At 39.5% G+C, this 21410-nt stretch overlaps 1 protein-coding gene and 1 long non-coding RNA gene across 2 annotated transcripts in view; one reads left to right on the top strand and one right to left on the bottom strand.

Moving 5' to 3' along the window:
• Positions 1-21410, top strand: part of LOC137637481 (uncharacterized) — a 178299-nt gene that overhangs the window by 65177 nt on the left and 91712 nt on the right. The gene's annotated exons all lie outside the window — the stretch shown is intronic.
• The window catches only part of LOC137637479 (clumping factor A-like), a 123460-nt gene continuing 120195 nt past the window's right edge, over positions 18146-21410 (bottom strand). The window contains exon 2 of the mRNA XM_068369664.1: positions 18146-18682. The gene's annotated coding sequence lies outside the window, so the exon portion shown is untranslated. The remainder of the gene's footprint in view (positions 18683-21410) is intronic.

Here is a 21410-nt window from a genome sequence, read left to right as displayed (position 1 = left end):
TAACCACTTCTGGACCTTTATTCTTTAGTCCAATTGTACTGGGTTTGGCACCTTTCTTACAGCTGGGCTTCCAATCTTTGCAATATTGCAACTGCACTGTTTTCACTACCTTCCAGCTGGGTTTCTAACCACCTGATGTGTGGTTCAACTGCGCATATTGCTACTGTACTTCCAGCTAGGTTGCCAATCTGGACCTTTGATCCCTAGTGCACTTTTTGCCACCTTTCTAACTATAGGTTTTCCAACCTGTGGACCTTTACTCTAGTGCATTTGTTGTACCATTTGGGTTTCCAATTTCTGGACCTCTTTCAAGAGCCAATTTATACCCCATGGTTGTAACATCACTAAATTTCCTGCTAAATGAACATCGTTGGAAGAGACATTGTTGTGATAAATCTCTCCTTACACCCTAGCCAGGTTTTGTAACACCCGTGACTTATTCTCCCTAATGTGTTATTGCTGATAACTTTTATGCTTTAGCCTCGGTGACTAACTTACCAGATATAATCTTATAATGTACTTTCAGCCATTGTGTGTAAAGTAGAAAATATTAAATCACAAAAGTCCAGTATCAAATTGAGACTGTGCCAGTTAAGGTATGAATTAATGAAGATCAATAATGAAAACCTAATATAAATTGATCTTTGATTAAAGGTACTGCCTTTAGTGCAAGCTGCTTGTTGCTAAAATAAGTATGAACAGTTCAAAGGAAATTTGCTTAAAATAGTATAGGCTATATTGAACAAGCTAGGTTTGCAACAAACTTCTTGCACTAAAGGCATTTTTTTCAAGGGAGAGGCGTGAATGTATACTGATCAATATGTAAAAAAATAAAGTAAAATGTATAAGAGGATACAATAAAAATCAAAGAAATAAACATGGTAATTTTATTAACATAAATACCTTACATAAGTTTAAATGCCTAAAGCATCTCAAATACCTTACATAAGTTAAAATGCCTATAAGCACCTCTTGGGTTGCATGGGGCAGGGAGTGCAGTGTGGCCACCCACCTGAAGAGGAGGGAAAAGGAAAGAAGAGGATGAGTTGATGGAGAGGAATGGGATCCCAGACACTTCTTTTTCATAACCCCCTTCTCTCTCCCTCCCTCCCTACCCCCTTTTCTTATTTACTTGTATTATTCTTTCCCTCAGTGTCTCTCCTCTCTCTCTCTCTTTCTCTCACCCAGGTCTCTTCCAACCTGTTTTCTCCAGATGTTCAGTTCTTTAATTTTGGTCTGGAATACATCATTTAATATTGCCATCTTAGGTGGTAGAGTTGGCTTATTGGAATATGATGTTTTAGAGTGACCCTTAAATAGTTCAAGTCAGTAAGTTTCAAGTGTCCATCTAAAAGGGCTTAGTCATGTTCCTCATAAAAAAATGAGTGAAATAAGTCTTGCATTCAAGAATCATAAACTTTCTCAGAGTGAGGTTACTTTGATCCATTTATTTTTGGTACAGAAGTTTTCTAATGAATAAAATACCAGGATTTAACCTATGATATTATTTCTGTAGATTATTCAAATGCAAATCTAGAAATGGTGGTAACAGAAAACACAAGTACATGATTTGGTATATATTTGCATGAGAAAATAACAGACTTTACATGGATAAGGAATTTCAAATCCTTCATGTTTCCCAAAGGAACAGGAAAGCACTGTCTCTAAGACTTAGCAAGATTGTTTTTCTTTATAAAAAGAGAAAATGAAAACCCAACCAAGGCCCACCCCAGGTCCCACCTAGTAACAAATGATTAAAGCAGTTTTCATTCTTTAAATAAAGGTGTTACTAGGTCCTTGAATGTTTTCATTTTCTCTTTTTTTTTCTTTTTTTTTAGCAATTTATTTTCATACACAGATTCACATAGCATAAGTATAAACTGCTTATTTTACTGCTTACATTCTAACCTTCAATATCACTGGTTGAACAATCTTATAATAAACTCAAACTAAACTTCATATTACATTTTAAAAATTCTAAATTTGTTGCTTGTCTTAAAATAATAAACTCAAACAAAACTTTAAATTAAATTTTAAAAATTTATTTAAATTTGCTACTTTGTCTCAAAATTTCTTTGGTTGCTAAAAAGGCCACATTACATTCAGAAGAGATAAGATACAAAATTTTTCATCTAAAATATCATCCTCGGTCAAATGCAAGTAAAAATCACTTCAATAAAATGGTATCAAAAGACCTTAAAGCATTTCTCGCATTAGCAGTAATTGCGGATATATTTCTATTCAATTTCCATTAAAAATTGCCCGAAATCCGTAAACACCAAAATGTACAGACAGAGACACAGAACATTTCATGGGTCACACGCATCCATTTCTTGAGCCATGAGAATTTTCCAAAGAGAACCATAGCCAATATTTGACCGAATCCTATGCGAACCTCTTACGCTCGACTTGTAACAAATCCTGAATAGAAGAACCATGGTATCGCCAAGTGCTTATCAGAGCTATGTGAGGAAAACATCATCAGCTAAATACAGTATGAAACACTTGTGTAGGCTTGCCATTGTTAATCAGCATTTCAACTCCATTTCAGTTTTTTAAATATGGAATGCTGATGCCCAGGGTATATGAGTCACCTCTGTTCAACAAATAACCAAATGACGTTTCAAAACCAACTTAAGAAACACTTCCAAGTATTATGAAGTAAATGAAATCATGACAAATCAATTAAATTGGTTTTGGTTCATCATGTAAATACAATAATTTTGTAACTTTATGTTCCAAGGAAGAGAAATACAGTACAGCACTGCAAGATACAAGAAAGGACAGTCATTACATAAGGGTCCAGACACCTACTGTAACTTTTCAAATGTTTGATCACAAAATTGAAGATTTGCTTCCAATAATTCACTACATAAGTAGTTTCATTGGAAAGTACCAAACTGTATATTAATGCCCTTCAGTTACATCTACTGAAGTTTGGCCAAACAATCTATATTTCATGGTAGTTAAGTCCAAAATAAAGAAGTGAACTATACAAAAAACCTGACTACGAAACACGGTCATCGAGTTACCAAAATCCAGAAAATGCAGATACAAGAATATCTATTAAAAGTAAAGAATCACTTCTTGCATATGTTCTGCAAAGAAAGGGCTATTCATCAAACCTGTCCGAGATATGAACTTGCTGTTAGATTAGATATAATCTTTACATTATTGCATTGAAGGAAAGATGATGAAATCACATGCAAGAGTACAATATCCTACATTGAAAAATTTCTTTGGCATCTCAATGCAATAAAATATGAAACTATTACCTAGAAAAGAGAACCCAGCTGGAATAAAGGTGGCAAAAACATACTGCATATATGCAGTGTAACATGTAAAAGGTGCCATCATATAAAATAAGTTAATGTAAGTCATCATGAACATAGATCAGATCTTTAGGGAAATTCCCAAACCAAGGAAAGAATTCTTTAACTGCGAAAGCAATCATGAGATAGATTGGCACACGCCTAGTTCAAAGGATTATGCAACATTTCCCAGATCTAAAACCTATAGGCCTTCTATGAAAGTAAAGATCATGATGGTATGACAACCTTAGAGGACTTTTTCAAGTACGTAAGGCATAATGTGGAGCAACCTCAACTTAGAAATCAAAACTCAGAAGCTTTTAAGAGAGACCTTAGAAGACTTGAGAAGCCAGTACAAGAAACTATCAAAGTAAGGTCACAAGTAGTCTATGTATTTGAGTACCAAGAATACTTAAAATTTCATTTCCAAAAATGATTTTGGATTACAGACTGCATATATGAAATACCAATGAGGTTTTATGAGTCAATCCCACAAGGATACGAGGCTAAGGATGCACGAGGATAATACCTGTACTAGGAAATCAAGAAATGCTACTTTTCCAGTGCTTTAGTTCCCTCCTAAACCTCTATTAGGAAGATGCAATAAGAGGAAATACAAAGAGAAGAAATTCCCTACTCAAACACCACTGCAAATTACAAAACCTTCACATTGCCAACAGTAAACCAAACTACGAAAAAGACCCAACCTCTCATCACGATACCTGGCAAATATGGTGTACATGGATAAATACTACAAACGGAAAACTGATTCTATACGACTCAAGTTACCTTAAAGCTTGAAATGACCTTCAACTTTCCACTAATAGGACTCCACCAACGGAAAAGAATAAAAGTCCCGTCTATCGGCTTCTCTCTATGCACTTTTATAATCAAACAGTTCAACTACGGAGCATTTGGGATCCTTAATGTTGCAGATGCAAAGCATAGGATCAAATGACCACAGAAAATTTCTATAGGAGGTGGATCACTTCATCAATACTGGAGATTTGAGTACAGAACTAAGACAGATGTCAACCAACAATATCTGGTTTCTCATTGCCACTATCAATGTAGTTTCATTTATGGAATGAAAATAGAGGCTAATTCATTAGATTAACTTTGATATAAAAATATCTACAAATACATTTCTACCGTCAATATTTCCTTTCCAAGTATCCGTATGTATGAGCAATTCAAAATGGGAAACCAGACTCAAAACTTATTTCCAAAGAAACAAGGGAAAAAAATGAATATGACAATTAACTTATTGTCAGAATTCATCAAAAAAGGCTATCTGCCACTAGAATTATTTAAGAAAAGCAACGAGAGGCAATTCCTTCACAGAACACTGAGACAAACAGCATTCAAAGATAATGCCCTCAATAATACAATTCAAACGGGATTTCATTTCCCTTTGCTCTTTCTACACCTGGCTATCTGATAACCAGACTTTCTTGCTACAATTTTCATCTCTCAATAAAGATCCTCCGATGCCTTAGATGATCACGGAGGTAGCAGCAGTAGGGGATTCAGCGTTATGAAGCTTCATCTGTGATGGATAACGGGGGAGGGTGGGCTGTGGCACCCTAGCAGTACCAGCTGAACTCGGTTGAGTCCCTTGTTAGGCTGGGAGGAACGTAGAGAGTAGAGGTCCCCTTTTTTGTTTTTGTTTCATTTGTTGATGTCGGCTACCCCCCAAAATTGGGGGAAGTGCCTTGGTATATGTATGTAATAAAGAACAAATGATCCACTAGTCAAAAGAAAGTAGGAAGTTGTCTTGGTAGTCAGGTGGTAAAACTACTAAAACATTATTTAATCAGAAAACCTTTTTAATCAGCTTCAATTAAACAACAGAAGGCAGAATAAAATAGTCAATAAATAAGACTTAAAAGACTGATTCCATTTCAAATTAGCATCAATGGAGGCAGAAAACCACCACTGATATACTATTCATGCAGTTTTAACCTTCCTTTAAACAACATGACATTGGTTTATACTTGCAGCCATCCTTATTGGAAATGGTAGTTAAAGTCACCATGGACAAAGATGAGAAGTTCTTTAGGGAAATTCCCAAAGAGAAAAGATCTCTTTAACCAAGAAAGCTCTTGTGAGACTGATAGGCACAAGTGTAGTTTAAAGAACTATACAACATTTCCTGAACCTAAAACCTATAGGCTTAATATGAAAGAGAAAAATATGATGGTATGACAAATCCAGAGGATTTATTTGAGTATATAAGCCATAGGTGAAGAATCATCTCAAAAATTAATGCTTAAAAGCTTTAAAGACAAAAATAATTGGCATAGATAATGGGTATTCCACGACCTTGAGTGCCGTACCAAGCAGTAAGGTAACGGGTAGACCATGAACTTGAGTACTGTACCAAGCATGGCGTACCAAGCATTAAGGTAACGGGTAGATCATGAACTTGAGTACTGTACCAAGCAGTAAGGTAACGGGTAGACCGTGAACTTGAGTACTGTACCAAGGATGCTTGAAATTCTTTCTTAAAAAATGAATTTGAATTAGACTGCATATATACAGTGTAACATGAAAAGGTGCCATCATAAACAATATAAATAAATCATGTATGGACTTTTTGCCTTCCTGTTTACTGTCTAGCCAACAGTAGACACCTTTCAAAGCCAGTAGTTCATTTCTGTAAAATTTGGTTCACCGATGGCTTCCTATGGGTATTTTCCTTAACCTTGCGCTATTTTTGCAAGCTTTTCAAAAATAGAAAGTGTCTGCTTAGCCGATAGTTTCTTGACTCGAGACTTTTTAGTTTGTTTCAAGGAAAAATTACCTCATTATGCTCAGCAGTTTCTTTACCTCCAAGGGAACATCATACCAATGTTTAAATCCAGATAGGTAGGTCATCACTTTACCTGATTCTTAGTTAACAAATCAGGTGTTTTGATATTTGATTTTGGCTTCTCATCATTCTGATGCTGACTTGTTCAACCACCAAAGCTTACATTAACACTTTGCAACATATCAGTGTCATGCTGGTAACTGGGAAGCTGTACACACTCTTGAGGCTTTTTTTTCTTTGGTGAGGAGACCGACAGAAAGAGGGAGAGAGATAGATGCCAATTTCATATTCAATCACAACCAATATGAATGTTTAGTGAATTTCCTTTCTCAGTGATGACAGATGAGCCTCTTTGAAAAGATTTTGGAATCACCGTTATAAAATTAAACCCAAACAGATAAAATTGTTTTACTCTTTTAAAGAATAATGTTTCTTTATCGTTTGAAAAGTTGAGCAAGATTCTTTAACTGCTTGTAGCATCCTGCTTTTCCAACTAGGATTGTAGCTTGGTAGTAATAACATGTCAGGAAAAACAATGAAGAGTCACAGGAACATGAGAAAGATTATCCAGGGAAACTACTTTCTGTAAAACTAATTTTCAGGAAGATTTCAAAGTGTCTATTGGCACCCTGAACAAAAAAGTTAAGGATACTGTCCCTTAACTTGTGAAAATTTCAAAAATTGAACCCTCCTAGGAATCAGAGAAGCAGTAATGCTATACTGTACTTTAAAGTGAAGTACCATATAGCTTTTGAAGTTTTACCCGTTTTTATCAACTGGGTATGAGAATATTCCTTTCTTTTTTCAAAATTAGGACATTCTACTCTGCAGAGGACTATCCGTCCATATGGAAAATGAGATAATTATATTCTTTGGTACAAAATTAACTACTTTGTATGCATATAAATAAAGCACACTACTAGAGAGCATATTTCTTGAGAAGACAGACTGGACGTGAACTGTAAAAAAGAAAGCTCCAAGTCTATGTGAGAAGAAAAAACACATGCTCATCTCTGGTTCAAAATGAACTGCTTTGTAAGCATATAAAAAAGGCATGCTTACCACCGAACATATTCGAGACAACAGTCTGAACATGAAACGGTACAAAAAAGGGATTTTGACAAAGGAAAAATCTATTTCTGGGCGAGGAACCTGTGTCGCTCCGTGAAATGCTCCTTAAAGCACCATTTCAAAGGTATAAATACTGCTAAATATACCAGAGAAAAAAGTTGCATGGAATGCCAGGAATATATCCAGCTCGCTCACCCCTAAAGGGTGTCTGTATTAAAACTGGGGCGAGTGATACCACTACCAGAGGTCCCTTTCCAATTAGACTTCTCCCTCCTCAAAATCCCCCGTTACTACCAGGTGTCGTTCAAAAGCTTTAATGCACAGTATATGTGAGCTTATGGAATGTGGAAGATAAAACTAGAGACCTTCACTTATTTTCTCTAATTCTGCTTTTCCTATCCTGAACCATCAAATTTTCAGGATTCAATTTAATAAAGACTTCAAGAAGTCTCTGTTATAAATATTGGAATTGTCATCTTCATCAACTTTTGCTTATCCCTTTCTTAGAAGATTTTAAAAACAATGTTTTTTTAAATCCATTAGATCATGACTTGAATGATAAGCAGATGACGAATTGAAACCAGTCACAATTTGATCTTCCAGAAAGGAGAGATGACCCTTAAATGGGTCGCATATAATGTTTGCTCTTTCTTTTCCCACAGCCCTGGGTACATTAGGCTCTTTGAGACGTCAATTTGAACCCTCGGTTTTGGACGGTCGTCTGCTCTCTTAATTCTATCTGGTTGCATTTGTGTAACTTCAACTCTGCGTTGTTCCAGCACTCACTTATTTCAAAGGACCAAGCCTATAGAATCCTATGAACCAACTAAGTGTTCTGTTCTACTACAATGGAACACTGTAATAACAATTTCACATCGATAAAAACAATGGAAGAATGGAGAAGACCTTAGGAAATTTCCAACCCTTAACCACCAGGGGGTTATTTTTTTCCCAGCACATTTTGCAGTATATTTTTTTTTCAAATTGCTCTAACAGCCTTAATTTTTGTCATAGAGAGGTCAGGTTGGTCTCATTCTCTTGGAAAATGCCTGAATTTTTTCAAAAAATTATCAAAAATATGAAAAAAAAATTTTTATAGCATTTTTTTGCAAGGATGTACCGGTACGTCCATGGGGGTAAAGGGATGGGTTTTGTGAAACGTACCAGTACGTCCTTTGGGGGTAAAAGGGTTAACACAGTACCTAGTGATAAATACCCATTTCGAAGACAAAACTCAAAACAGTGAGCATGAGTTAACAAGAGCCAAGATTTTACAGCAGTAAATACTGCTTTTTACTTTGTCCATTTGGGTGGATGGATGGATTGAAGGAAGCTCTAGGTGATAGGAGGATAGATGTGAGAGAGGCAAGAGAGCGTGCTAGAAATAGGAATGAATGGCGAGCAATTGTGACGCAGTTCCGGTAGGCCCTGCTGCTTCCTCCAGTGCCTTGGAAGACCGCAGAGGTAACAGCAGTTGGGGATTCAGCGTTATGAAGCTTCATCTGCGGTGGATAACGGGGGAGGGTGGGCTGTGGCACCCTAGCAGTACCAGCCGAACTCGGTTGAGTCCCTTGTCAGGCTGGGAGGAACGTAGAGAGGAGAGGTCCCCTTTTCTGTTTTATTTGTTTGATGTCGGCTACCCCCAAAATTGGGGGAAGTGCCTTGGTATATGTATGTATGTATTATCTCTCTCCAAATTTGTTTAAAACATCGGAAAAGTAAAGGAACTTTCCCAATACACTAAATTTGTCTCAAAACTTGAGCCAAATGTGTTCTGCATACAAGATATGTCTGTTTATTTATCATTTCCATCAGTAGTTTAACTATTATCTTTTGTCTTTCTTTGTCTCAAGACGTAAGAGGTGGAAAGATACAGGACTTTGAGCCAGTTTCTTTGAGAATAATAATAATTATCTCCCAAAAACATGGTAACAGTACCAAGCGTTCTTCAAATACAACAAATAAACCGGGAATAAGAATGTCAGCACAGCAACCAGATGAGATTAAAGGCCAAACATCCAGAGCTTTGAATGTTCCTGGAACAAAAACAGGAAACAAAGGACACAAGCCTTTTCTGGGATACATAGAACAAAAACAGTGATCCCAATGATTCCTCCAAAGGTCCATAATATTCAACCAACAATATTTCCTTGATTCCCAGACATCTGAAAACCCACCAGTTCTTAAATGTTCCTGGAACAAAAAGAGGAAACAAAGGACACAAGCCTTTTCTGGGATACATAGAACAAATACAGTGATCCCTATGATTCCTCCAAAGGTCCATAATATTCAACCGACAATGTTTCCTAGATTCCCAGACATCTGAAAACCCACCAGTTCAGCGACATAGCTAAGACAAGAACAAGACGACAACATGACACCCCTATTCAGAATTTCCTACAGGGCCGCCAAAGGTCTAAACGGCAATACTAACTATGGCCCGCAGTGTCCGACGCCCTGTGGACCAAGAGATCTCAACGCACCCGCAATATCGGCGAGTCTGTCTGTACAATTGGTGAAAACAGTTGACGAGTATTCCTAATGACAATTTAATAGAAATTCAATTCAATTACTGCAGCTAAAGAATACGATACAATCTTTTAAAGCCATTATACAAAAGTGGGTTTTACATTTCATGTGACTCATTTAAATGATTATTTACAATTCATTTTACATCTCAGTTCAACTGAAAATAAGTGACATTTATATCAACCAAAGAAATTGAAAAACTTTCAATACTATTTAATTACAAAGAAATGCCATTATCCTTTGTTACTTTAACCACTAAGACTTAACAATATTGCCAACCAGATTACATTGGTTAGATTGTAAGTTGTAATTACAATCTTGCTACCCATTTATATGAGACAGTACATTTCTGTGTTCCTTAATGAGAACAAGAAGTATTTAAAATAAAACCTAGAAAGTGTTAAGCACTACATGTAAAGTCATATTTTCTCTTGCAATACACATCAAATCATGTACATAATCATTTCTAAATTTGCTTAAAGAACAGAAATAGCAACACAGGATAAAAATTACATATACATTCATTAGAAAAATTTCAGTACTAAAATAATTGGATCAAAATAGCTGCACACAATGAAATAAGCAAATGATTTTAACAAATGCAATACTCACTTCAGTAAACAATTTTTTATAAAGAACATTATAGGTCCTTTTGCTAAAGAACAAACTTACTGGCAAGAACATTTAAGAATCACTTAACATACAATATTCATCAAGTCAATTTAACTAACAAGGCAATTAAAGACATATTTCAGACCAAAATTAAAGAACTGAACATCTGGAGAAAACAGGTTGGAAAGAGACCTGGGTGAGAGAAAGAGTGAGAGAGAGAGAGGAGACACACTGAGGGAAAGAATCATACACATAAGTCATTAAGAAAAGGGGGTAGGGAGGGAGGGAGAGAGAAGGGGGTTATGAAAAAGAAGTGTCTGGGATCCCATTCCTCTCCATCAACTCTTCCAATTCTTTCCTTTTCCCTCCTCTTCAGGTGGGTGGCCACACTGCACTCCCTGCCCCATGCAACCCAAGAGGTGCCAGAAGGCAAATAGTTTTATCTTTCGGAAAGCTGTTGGGAAAAAAACGGTCAGTTAAGATTCCAAAATCGATTACAGCTATCACAACAAAACTAAAATCCTAAATTTCTTAAGTAATTTGTATTTTTCCTAGCTATACAAACCCGAGTCCTTTACGTAGGGAGCGTGTTTTCAGCTCAAAGCTGGACGGCCACTGAATCGCTGAACAAGCAGTTAAGCAAACTTTGGGAGCAAAGGCGAGAGCCCACCCCCTTACCTGTCATAGTCTCTTCAATTATAACCTTTTGGCTCAAAACTGAGAGGAGTGGTTGACAGGAGAAGAACAATCTAAAGAACACATGTTCGTATTGCTAGGAAAAATACAAATTACTTAAAAAATTTGTGATTTGTTCCTACTCAAATACAAAACATCGTCTTTTAGGTAGGGAGACTCACTGCTTGGAGTGTCGGAAGAGGTACGTTCTTTCTCTTCCCTGGAGATGTTCAACATTTGTACTCTGCAGTGGTACGTTCTTTTTCTTCCCTGGAAATGTTCAACATTTGTACTTGGAAGTGGTACGTTCTTTTTCTTCCCTGGAGATGTTCGAGAACATTAGTACTTGGTCAAAGGCGGGATCCCTTTCCCGCCAAAGGGGTTTGCAGTCAGGAATAATATACCTGGCTTATGATGACAAAGTGCTGGTATATATTCTACCATCCTCATCCTTGTCTATGGAGGATGGATGAGAACTTTCATAGGTTTTAAAGATGGAGCTCAGAAGTGTAGTTCACATCATCAAGCCAGATCAAGCGAGTAACACTTTGACCACTTTGTCCCCAAGATAGAGGCAGAAAGAATGGAGGTGGGGTCTGTCATTCTTCCTCCTTTACAGAGTTAAATTTATATGTTACCAGAGAGGAGATGCTTACTGTCTCCTAAGGGATCTGGGCTAGCTACCATCACAAGACCAAGCGCAAATGTGTCAAAAGCTTGAGTACTCCTCTGGAATAAAGGCCATGAAAATGCTCTGGTACATAAACTACCCCCTTTCCTGCTGCATCCTCCGGTGTCTTAGATGACCGCGAAGGTAGCAGCAGTAGGGGATTCAGCATTATGAAGCTTCAGCTGTCATGGATAATGGGGGAGGGTGGGCTGTGGCACCCTAGCAGTACCAGCTGAACTCGGTTGAGTCCTTTGTCAGGCTGGGAGGAACGTAGAGAGTAGAGGTCCCCTTTTTGTTTTGTTTCATTTGTTGATGTCGGCTACCCCCCAAAATTGGGGGAAATGCCTTGGTAGATGTATGAATGTACATAAACTACAACAACCCAACCTTCACACTAAGCTAACTACAAGACTCCTCTTGAAGACGAGGGTGGAACCTAGTCCCGGACTTTGCAAGTTCCAGTCCTACCTGGAACCTAGACTCTCTCAGCAATTCAAGCGTTCGCATTACGGATAGACTTCCGAAGTCCAAAAGAGATCTTGTTCTACACGGCTCTTTCTTGGTTCCGCCCATGCAAAGGAAGAGTCTGCCGTCACCCAGGTTCTGAGCAGTCAGTCCTTCTTCAGACAGCACTGCAGAGCCTTCAGGGTGCACAAAAGCCTCTTCTCTCCGTGCCACTCCACACTTCATACAGGGATGGCAAGGAGACGGGGTCGTATCCTGGCAGGGTCCAAGTTTGGCCATGATCCTGGCACTATTAAATTAATAGTTTGTAAAGAAATAATTCCAGTTTGTATGAAAATGAAATAAAGTTATACATTCTCATACTAATTCATTTTATAATTTTACACTTTTACCATAGTTTAGCAATCAGCCATCTTATCTCATGACTCCTTTTTTTGGGGGTTAGAAAAACGCCCAACTCGCAGTAGACCAGGCAAGATGTACCAAAACTGCATGACCTGAAATAACCCAGATTTCATTTGTGATGAAATCTGTGAAGTAACTTGCCTGAGTTGGCAATATACCTTACGCAGAGGATACTGTATCTCATTTTACTGTAATCATGTAAAGCCACAAGTCACATTGAAAACTGTGGAACAAGAATTCAGTCACAGTCCAGCTCTGAGAAAGCTGCCAAGCGACATTTCTCGTGTCGTCAATCCGGAGCAAGACCATCCTTGGTACGCTCTGCTGTGGTCAAAATTAAATTTCTTGACAGGTGATGTTGGTTGGAAAGGTTAGATGTGACATTTCAATCTGGTTTAATGGTCAGTGGGATGTCCTAAACCTTACTGAGATACTTAATTTCATGATGAGCACGTTAATATCATTAGTCATATGACTGCAAATTTTGTATAAACTATTTTTGGGCTCAGGCCATGTCGTGCTGATGGAAGGGTTCCTATAGGTAGCCTTCTAAGGGATATTTTCTACAGTGATACTCCCATAGAATTAAAACCAAAGGTCTCCAGGATTCCAACTCCTGGCACGAGTATCCAATAAAGGATATCGTATATCAAGGGACGTATTTTTACATACGACACATGGCAATCTTCACCCCAAATAGATTTAACACTTCGATGAAAGGGGGAGGAGTGGCAAACAGGAAGGGGTGCCTTTCTAGGTACCCATTGGATCCCCTTCCCTACTACTACAGTGACTCCATTCCTATTCTTGTAGCCTGCTAAGAGTGTGTGTGCTCTCCCTTAGCCCGGTGTCTTTTCAAGATCTGGATTTCATTTCATCATGCAATCATCAGCATCTTCATCTGGAAAGTTGAGTATTCAATCTTTCCTTAGTGTAATTTTGTTCTCACTTTTCAGTTAAATTCATTAATTTAAGTGTGTCTTGGTGAGGATTGCCGATGCCGGAGGCAGCCATTTCATGACTGATGTCACCCCTTATATTATTGTATATTATTTAGTTAGTCTGGCGACCCTTTCCCGGCTATATGCTAATATGTTAACTATTTAGACAATTTATATAAGATCTGATATTGCATGCATGAATTTCAACTTTTTAAGTTATTATTTGATTTTACATTAACGTATTCGTGCCGGAGCCCCGGTGGTACTCGATCGCCTTTGCGTACCACCGGGGCTCCTACCGGAGTAGAGTTAACTTTGCTCGTATTATGAGTTTGTAAAGTGTTTTCCCGTTTAGCCTCCGTCTTTATCGTTTTTTTTCGATTCTGATGAGTTTATATATTCTCTCGAATCTATGGAGTATTCCAGATAAGTTACGATAAAAGTCCTCTCTCTGAGAGAAGAGGTTAATCCCTTCCTTCCCTTCCTGAGTGGTGCCGCCGGCCTAGGCGGCCGTCGCTGTCTGTCCTCGTTGCTGTCGAGTAGAACGATGTCCTTCCTTCCTCCGGCTTTGAGAGACAGTATCATACTCAAGGTGCCCTTGTCTTGCCGACAGCAGCGTCGTCAGCACAAGAAGTCCTATTTCCCAGCTCACTGTTTTGAGGAGGGCGACATGGCCTGCCACCGCCTCTTTCGACAATGAGCTATAAGACCCTTGCCCCCTCCCCCTCTGTCGTCTTGTCTTTCGCTGGTATTCTGACAATCACCCCAGCTAGCCGGGACGGTTGCGTTACCGGCAGGTGTTCTGCCGGTGGCAGTTAGATCCTTCGTCTCGCTGCTGCCTTCTCCCTGACTTTCCTTCCTTGATACGAAGTTGATGAAAATGAGGGATGGCTTAGACGTCCTCTGACGCACGTCAGCATGAAACCTGATATACTTTGAAAGTCCTCAGCTCTCTTGAGCTGCCATCTGTATTCTTTAGCTGCCGGCAGGCTAGTATGCAGTTGGGTGGGAGCCAGAATCTGCCAGATTCTCCCGCCTTTTATTGGAACTTTCACTCTAGAAGGTAGATTGTAATTGGGCATATAGTCCTCTGATACTTCCCACTATTATGTCCATTCATAATAGTGGGAAATCCTCCTTCTTTAGGTTTGCACTGTCAGGTACTAACCTACTGCCGACGGTGACTGCCGGCAGTCTGCTGAATATAATCATACAGTAGTATGTATGTTTTCCAACATAACCTGCGTTCCCTATCCCAGACGATTGTAGAGACCACACTCTTTTATTGAGGTTGAGTAATCCCTCAACACCCAGATGGTTTTCTTTGATCATCTGGGATTTACAATACCCGGTCTGTATTAATACAGTACTACAGGTGGATGATGTTGGTATAAATTACTTACTAACACTAACTCTACTTTCTAAAGTTTCTCACCCTTGTAACCTTCCCTATAAGGGAAACTTGGTATTAATACGGACGGAGGTCTCAGCAATAGTCTGGGAAGAGAATACACTCGGATATGTGTCTTTTCTTATTTCCCTTCAAGCTTACTATCCTAAGCTACCATATACTGTACAATAGTGATTACTATTGTTATTATATAATGCATGCTTTATATATCCCTGAGATACAATATGTTATACTCATTGAAATCTTCTTCTTTACAGGATAATCCTGGGGAAAAATGTGGAGCGATGTTCTGCAACCACAAGGGGAGGGACTTCTGTGGCCACACAAAGTGTAGGTCTCATGCCCTCTGCTGCATCATCACAGGAGTCCTGAAGTATTGGGACCCGAAAGGGTGCACCATTTGCTCGACTCTTCTAACCAACGGCTTCGGCAAAGCCCCTTTAGTTACCCTACAGACTAGGGACACGGCGAGGGATACCCTTCGCAAGAGGGTAAGGGGGTTCCAGAAGAACTCACCGGGACCATACCTACCGAACGACTCCCTGGGGCGTATATTGTTCCCCAAGGCTCTTCCTAGCGTGGTGGTGTCCCAGGAACAGCTTCAGTCTCCCTTCATCCAGCTGGAGGTTGACTCTGACACCAGTAGGACCGTAGAGGACATGGACATCCAGCAAGAGAGGCTGTCAGAAGTGTTCTCCGACACAGAACAAGACCTGCTGCAAGGCATCCCTGAAGAGGACGAGGATCTTCCCCTCATGGAGGAAGAGGAATCCCTTTCGACGGCGACAGAAGACCCCCAGTTTGCTTTGGCCGTATACCAGTCGTTACCATCGCCGTTCTCTGCACCGACTCCACAACCTGTTGCTCAGGCCAGTGTAAGTGATGAGATTCTGGCGTCTCTTAAACTCATGATAGAGTCGTTCCAACAGGAGCAGAAGGCCATGCAGGAGTCGTTCAAACAGCAGCAAAGGACCATGCAGGAGAAGATTGACCATCTTGGGGCCGTCAAGGGCACATCTAAGAAGCCTCTTAGAGTGTCCGATCTCCCTCATTGCTCCGAAACCAGTCGCTGGAGGTATGCGGAGCACATGCCCATGATAGATGGAAAACTGTTCGTTTCTGAGAAGCTGGGAGCCAGACCTATTGAAGACCTCGAGTTCTGGCCTAGCTTCTCTGTTTATCCCGAGTGCTACGGAGACTGCGGGACGAGAGTGTAACCCGAGAAGAAACGGTCCTTAAGGATGTCATCGTTTTGAACACGATAAGGTGCAGGCCATCCTTCTAAAGACCCTAAAGGGATCGGACTGTACTAATACTAAAGTTTCAGCGCTGAGCAAGAAACACGTTACTTTTCTCGCCCCTTCCTCGATCTCCTTTCCCTTTACAGAGAAAGCGTTCGACTCTGTCGTCAAGGCTGCCGACGAGGGAAAACCCTGCCCGACTTTAAAAGAATGCAAGACATTCTCCCTCGCACTGCCTACTGGTGAAGGAAAGTGGAAGGATGTCCACCTAACCTTCTCCGTCTCCAAACTAGACCCGGAGATTGCTGGATAGCAGTTCAACGAGAACCTTCCTTTGTTGCCAGACCATCTTCTGAAGGAGGAACAGGAGTCGAAGGAGAAACTTGTGGCCTCTCTCTCTCTTCAGAACTGCTTGGAACTAAGTGACAGCAAGCATAATGCCCCAGAAATCTTCCTTTTCCTGGCCAAGTCTCACATGGGTACCCATGTGAAGGAATCTTATGCTTTCCTCAGGGCGAGGAGAGCTTGCAGAGTTCATCCTGGCTGCAGTGACCATTCAGCACGAACCACGGAAGTTGATTACATACTTTGCTGTAACTACATTTTGATAATCTAGTTGCCTAATAAGATACTTAAACTGTATTTGCATTTTATTACTGCTCCCTCAGTTATATGCTAATAAAGTATATTGGAGTTTTTACTAAACCTTTTATAGTGTTTAGGTTCTTGAAGTCACAATATTATTTTCCTAAAGGAATAATCATGACCTTATAGACTTAAGGTAAGTTAACAGGGTACGTTTGAAACTCTACCCTTTTTGTTCCGATGGGAAATACAAATCCTTATTGTCGACATCGACATTTCCCTGCTGGGGGGCAGGATGCACTAACTCGGCTTCAGGTTATGTATGGGTCAGAGATCATTGGATTTCCACATATAAGTCTAGTAGACCAGATAAGAAGAATCTATTCAAGGTAAAAGGCACATAAACAAACCCACATCTAATAGTAATTTCAAGACATTTCTCTAGCATAGAGGGGGCTTGGGTGCTGATTATATGTATATATGATCAGTTTCTAGGGCACTGTAACTGTTCCCTGCCGCTGCCATTCATGATTGACCTTTAAACCTGTTTATTTTTATATATTTGCAGAGTTGGTGATACTCAACTCTTTTACCCCCAATCTATTTGGAACTTTCCAACCCTTTACCCCAAGGTGTTTTTTTTTTTTTCAAGCACATTTTGCAATACATTTTTTTTTAAATTGCTCTAACAGGCGTAATTTTTGTCATAGAGAGGTTAGGTTGGTCTCATTCTTTTGGAAAATGCCTGAAGTTTCTCATTAAGTTATGCAAAAAAAATGTAAATAAGTTTTTTGCAAGGACGTACCGGTACGTCCATGGGGGTAAAGGGACGAGTTTTATGAAACGTACCAGTACATCCTTTGGGGGTTAAAGGGTCAAAGAGGCTCCAATGAGGCTTTAACTTATAGAAAGTGCTTTATCCCGACTGTGATGGGTATTCTGGAAATCATGTTCATAAAATCGTTATTGTATTGTAAAAAATATTTCTTCCTCGATGAACAAAGATTGTCATATTTGTATAGATGCATTTTTCCCCCATGCATAATAGACTAAAAATATGGTTTTGGTGATAAAAACATACCACTATAAGTAGTAAAGTTCATAACTTTTTCTTAGTGTTAATTTTCCATTTTAAGCATTGCCTTTTAATTTCTTTTTTCCCATTATAGCACATTAGATTTTTCCTTAAAAAAATAAATATTTCTCTTTATATCTTAACCCTTTTACCCCCAGGCTATTTGGAAATTTCCAACCCTTTACCCCCAGGGGGTTATTTTTTTCCCAGCACATTTAGCAGTATATTTTTTTTAAATTGCTCTAACAGCCTTAATTTTTGTCATAGAGAGGTCAGGTTGGTCTCATTCTCTTGAAAAATGTCTGAATTTTCTCAAAAAATTATCAAAAAGAAAAAAAAATTTATAGCATTTTTTTGCAAGGATGTACCGGTACATCCATGGGGGTAAAGGGATGGCTTTTGTGAAACGTACCAGTACGTCCTTTGGGGGTAAAAGGGTTAAGATTATTCTTTTCCGACGACTGCGTTACCGATTCCTAACTATCTAGATAGCAGAGCAAATTTAAATTACTGAAATATTTCATATGCTTGTCTAAAACTAAAATCTACCTAAAGATCTCAATTGCTTGTTAGGTCCACTTTCCCAGAACTAAATCAAGGGGCTGGTGCCTAGTGCTCATACTATATAGTACTGACTTTTCTTGGGACAATTCCCTTAAGTATAGTGCAGTGAGAGTTGGGTTAGCATCTAGAACAGTCAGTCTATGTGCTACATCCGACCGCAACCCGCTATCCACTACAGCACTACACTAAGTAGCTCCTACGCACCTCTTGAGATTGGGAGACTAAGACAGAGAGACCATGTCACCAACATAACCTCATTGCTGATTATAAGGCAGCAGAAACAGTCTTGAGAGTCTGAACTTCGACCAAGACCTTCTCAAAAGCTCGGATGCGGTAGAGAAAAACTATCCCCTTCCATCAAAAGACAATGTTCTGAGCGGTAGCCTTGATGGCCGCTACTGAGAGGAGCTTCTCCCAGCCAAGAAGTGGAACTCCAATATCTTGTCTACAGATGATCTGACTTGAGAAGAATCCCTTATTTGATATCCACCATAGAGAATGTCCTACTTTACCATGCGAGTAAAGACCAAGGGGGTTCATCCATATCTCGACAAGGGAAAACAGGAAACCATTTGGGATGAGGCCATCTGGGAGCCACCCAAATCATACCGAGTCCCGTTGTAATCTCATACGTTAGACTAGTTGACAAACCAGGTTTCATTGGAGACAGGGTGTAACCATCCAAGTGATCCCATGGGTGTTGGAAGGTGACTTCAAACATACATGGAGTTGGAAAGGGGTGAAAACCCGAGGTTCTTCTTGTCTAGCTGTATGGCAAACAAGTCATTTCCTGGAGAACACTCCAACCAGAACAAACTTCATTACGCATAGTAGAAACCATCTGACCCTACAAACTTCCCTTGGTTACTGTGTCACTTCCTGGAGAACCTTCCAACCAGGACACACTTCCTTACGCATAGTAGAAACCATCAGACCCTAAAAAACTTCCCTTGGTTACTGTGTCAGCTAGCCCATTCCTCTTGCCCAGAATGTGATTGGCTGACAACTCACCAGCATGAAATGCCTCCCCGAAAAGCATCTGCTTTGTCGTAAGCCAATAAGGTGGTGTTATCGCATCTACCAATCGGATTCCTCCTCAACGCTCTTGGAAGACTTGCAGCACTATAAGATTATTAAACCCAAGCCATCAAAGAGTAGATGCTTCTGCTGATCCCACTGCTGAGACAACTCAGTTGTTCAGGCATGCCTGCCTTCCTTCTTTCAATGCACCTGAGCATAGTTGCATGTACGGAATCAAAGATTTAAGAGGGATTCCTTATTAGTCAAAAGGTAAGATCAACCCAAGTCTTCCATCCCAACAGCACAAGAAGGGATGGTAATCCCTAAACGCTAACCAGCGATTCTTCCAACAGTGTTTGATGAGATCTTTACCAAAGGAGCTCTTAGAAGGATGAGCTTCACCAGTTTAGAAAGGCGGCTGAGAAGATTCTGTCAGAGCTGGGGTAGTTCTGTATGACAGACTATACGCACTACCTCCTTAGGCTTGCTGATGTGATTACCTAATTAGTTGAATCCGATGCTACCCACATGCCCAAGTGTATCGACCTTGGCTTGGGTAAGCAATTCAACTTTGCCTTGATTATCACAATCTCCAGATCATGATGATAGTGGAAAGTCGAACTCAATCTTGTCGCCACGGCCACACAGAGGCAAGGATCACCCATCCGAGACATGCATCTACAGTCGTACATATTGCTTGTAGTGGCCCCACGTTACTATCCATGTGAACATCTGAATGAACACCTGAGGAGCAGTAACCCATTTAGCACCCAGAGGACTGAACTGGTACAGTCACTCTCCCTCCAGCTCCACCTCTATGATGAATGCAAGAGTTGATGGGAGAAGTACAAGAGGAAGGCCAAGGTATGGGTGGATGGATGGAGTGAAGGGTTTTAGGAAAATTCGCCGTAAACAAGTTTGCCGCATGAAAACTCGCCTCAGGAATTCTCGCCTCAAGAAATTTCGCCTAATAGGAAAAATCGCCGCAAGACAATTTTGACGTAAAACAAGAAAACAGAAAAAATGCAATAATTTAAAAAGAGTGTAGATTCCACGCAACACTACACAAATAGTCTCTTTTCTGTGCAGAATTGTACCCAATTAGTTATCGATGGAGTCTAGTGTTGACATCACTATATACCTTTTTCATTCCTTCAGCGTTTCCTCGGTCTAAGTCACACTTTTTCTTTCTTGCTAAAATCTCTTCCTTTTTTAGATACGAAATAAGCTTCCATAGATTTGGATGCAGATTTCTCATTGAGCTTTGCAGTGCATTATGGTAGCCTTCTATGCTGTTGTTCGTTCTGCTTCTATTATGCTCAACTCGTTCAAAAACATTCCATAATGCATGAGTCTTTTTATAGTTTATATATGACATATATGTTTTTGACGTTGTTAATAGTTTATATATGACATATCTCTTTTGACATTACTTTTTTTAGAATGATTTATTGTTAATTTGTTCTCTTCAGTTATTTATTTCCTTATTTCCTTTCCTCACTGGGCTAGTTTTCCCTATTGGAGCCCATGGGCTTATAGCATCTTGCTTTTCCAATTAGGGTTGTAGCTTGGATAGTAATAATAATAATAATCATAATAGGAAAAGTAGGCTCCACTCTTCGTCTTCGCTCTCCTCTATAGTGCGTTTCGAAATAAGATACTAATTCTTGGGGTAAATCGTCATCATCTGATAACTCGATAAATCCATCAATAACATCTTGCACAGGAAGGAAAGCTAAGGCGGTGAAACATTTGATTTTTTTGTTGATTTCTGCGTCTGTTTGATAACGCGATTTTAAACCGAGATCCACAATGTGCCTATAAATATTCTTAGCCCTATGAAATAAACAACCTGTTACTTTTATTGTTGGAAATACAGCAGAAAAGGCGTTAACCCTTTTACCCCCAAAGGACGTACTGGTACGTTTCACAAAAGCCATCCCTTTACCCCCATGGACGTACCGGTACATCCTTACAAAAAAATGCTATGAAAATCGACCATCAATGTTTCGGGTTGTAA

Source organism: Palaemon carinicauda, unplaced genomic scaffold (assembly GCF_036898095.1).
Source record: "Palaemon carinicauda isolate YSFRI2023 unplaced genomic scaffold, ASM3689809v2 scaffold78, whole genome shotgun sequence".
Lineage (NCBI taxonomy): Eukaryota > Metazoa > Arthropoda > Malacostraca > Decapoda > Palaemonidae > Palaemon > Palaemon carinicauda.
Note: the sequence above shows the minus strand (reverse complement) of the source record. Positions and strands in the feature narration are given on the sequence as shown.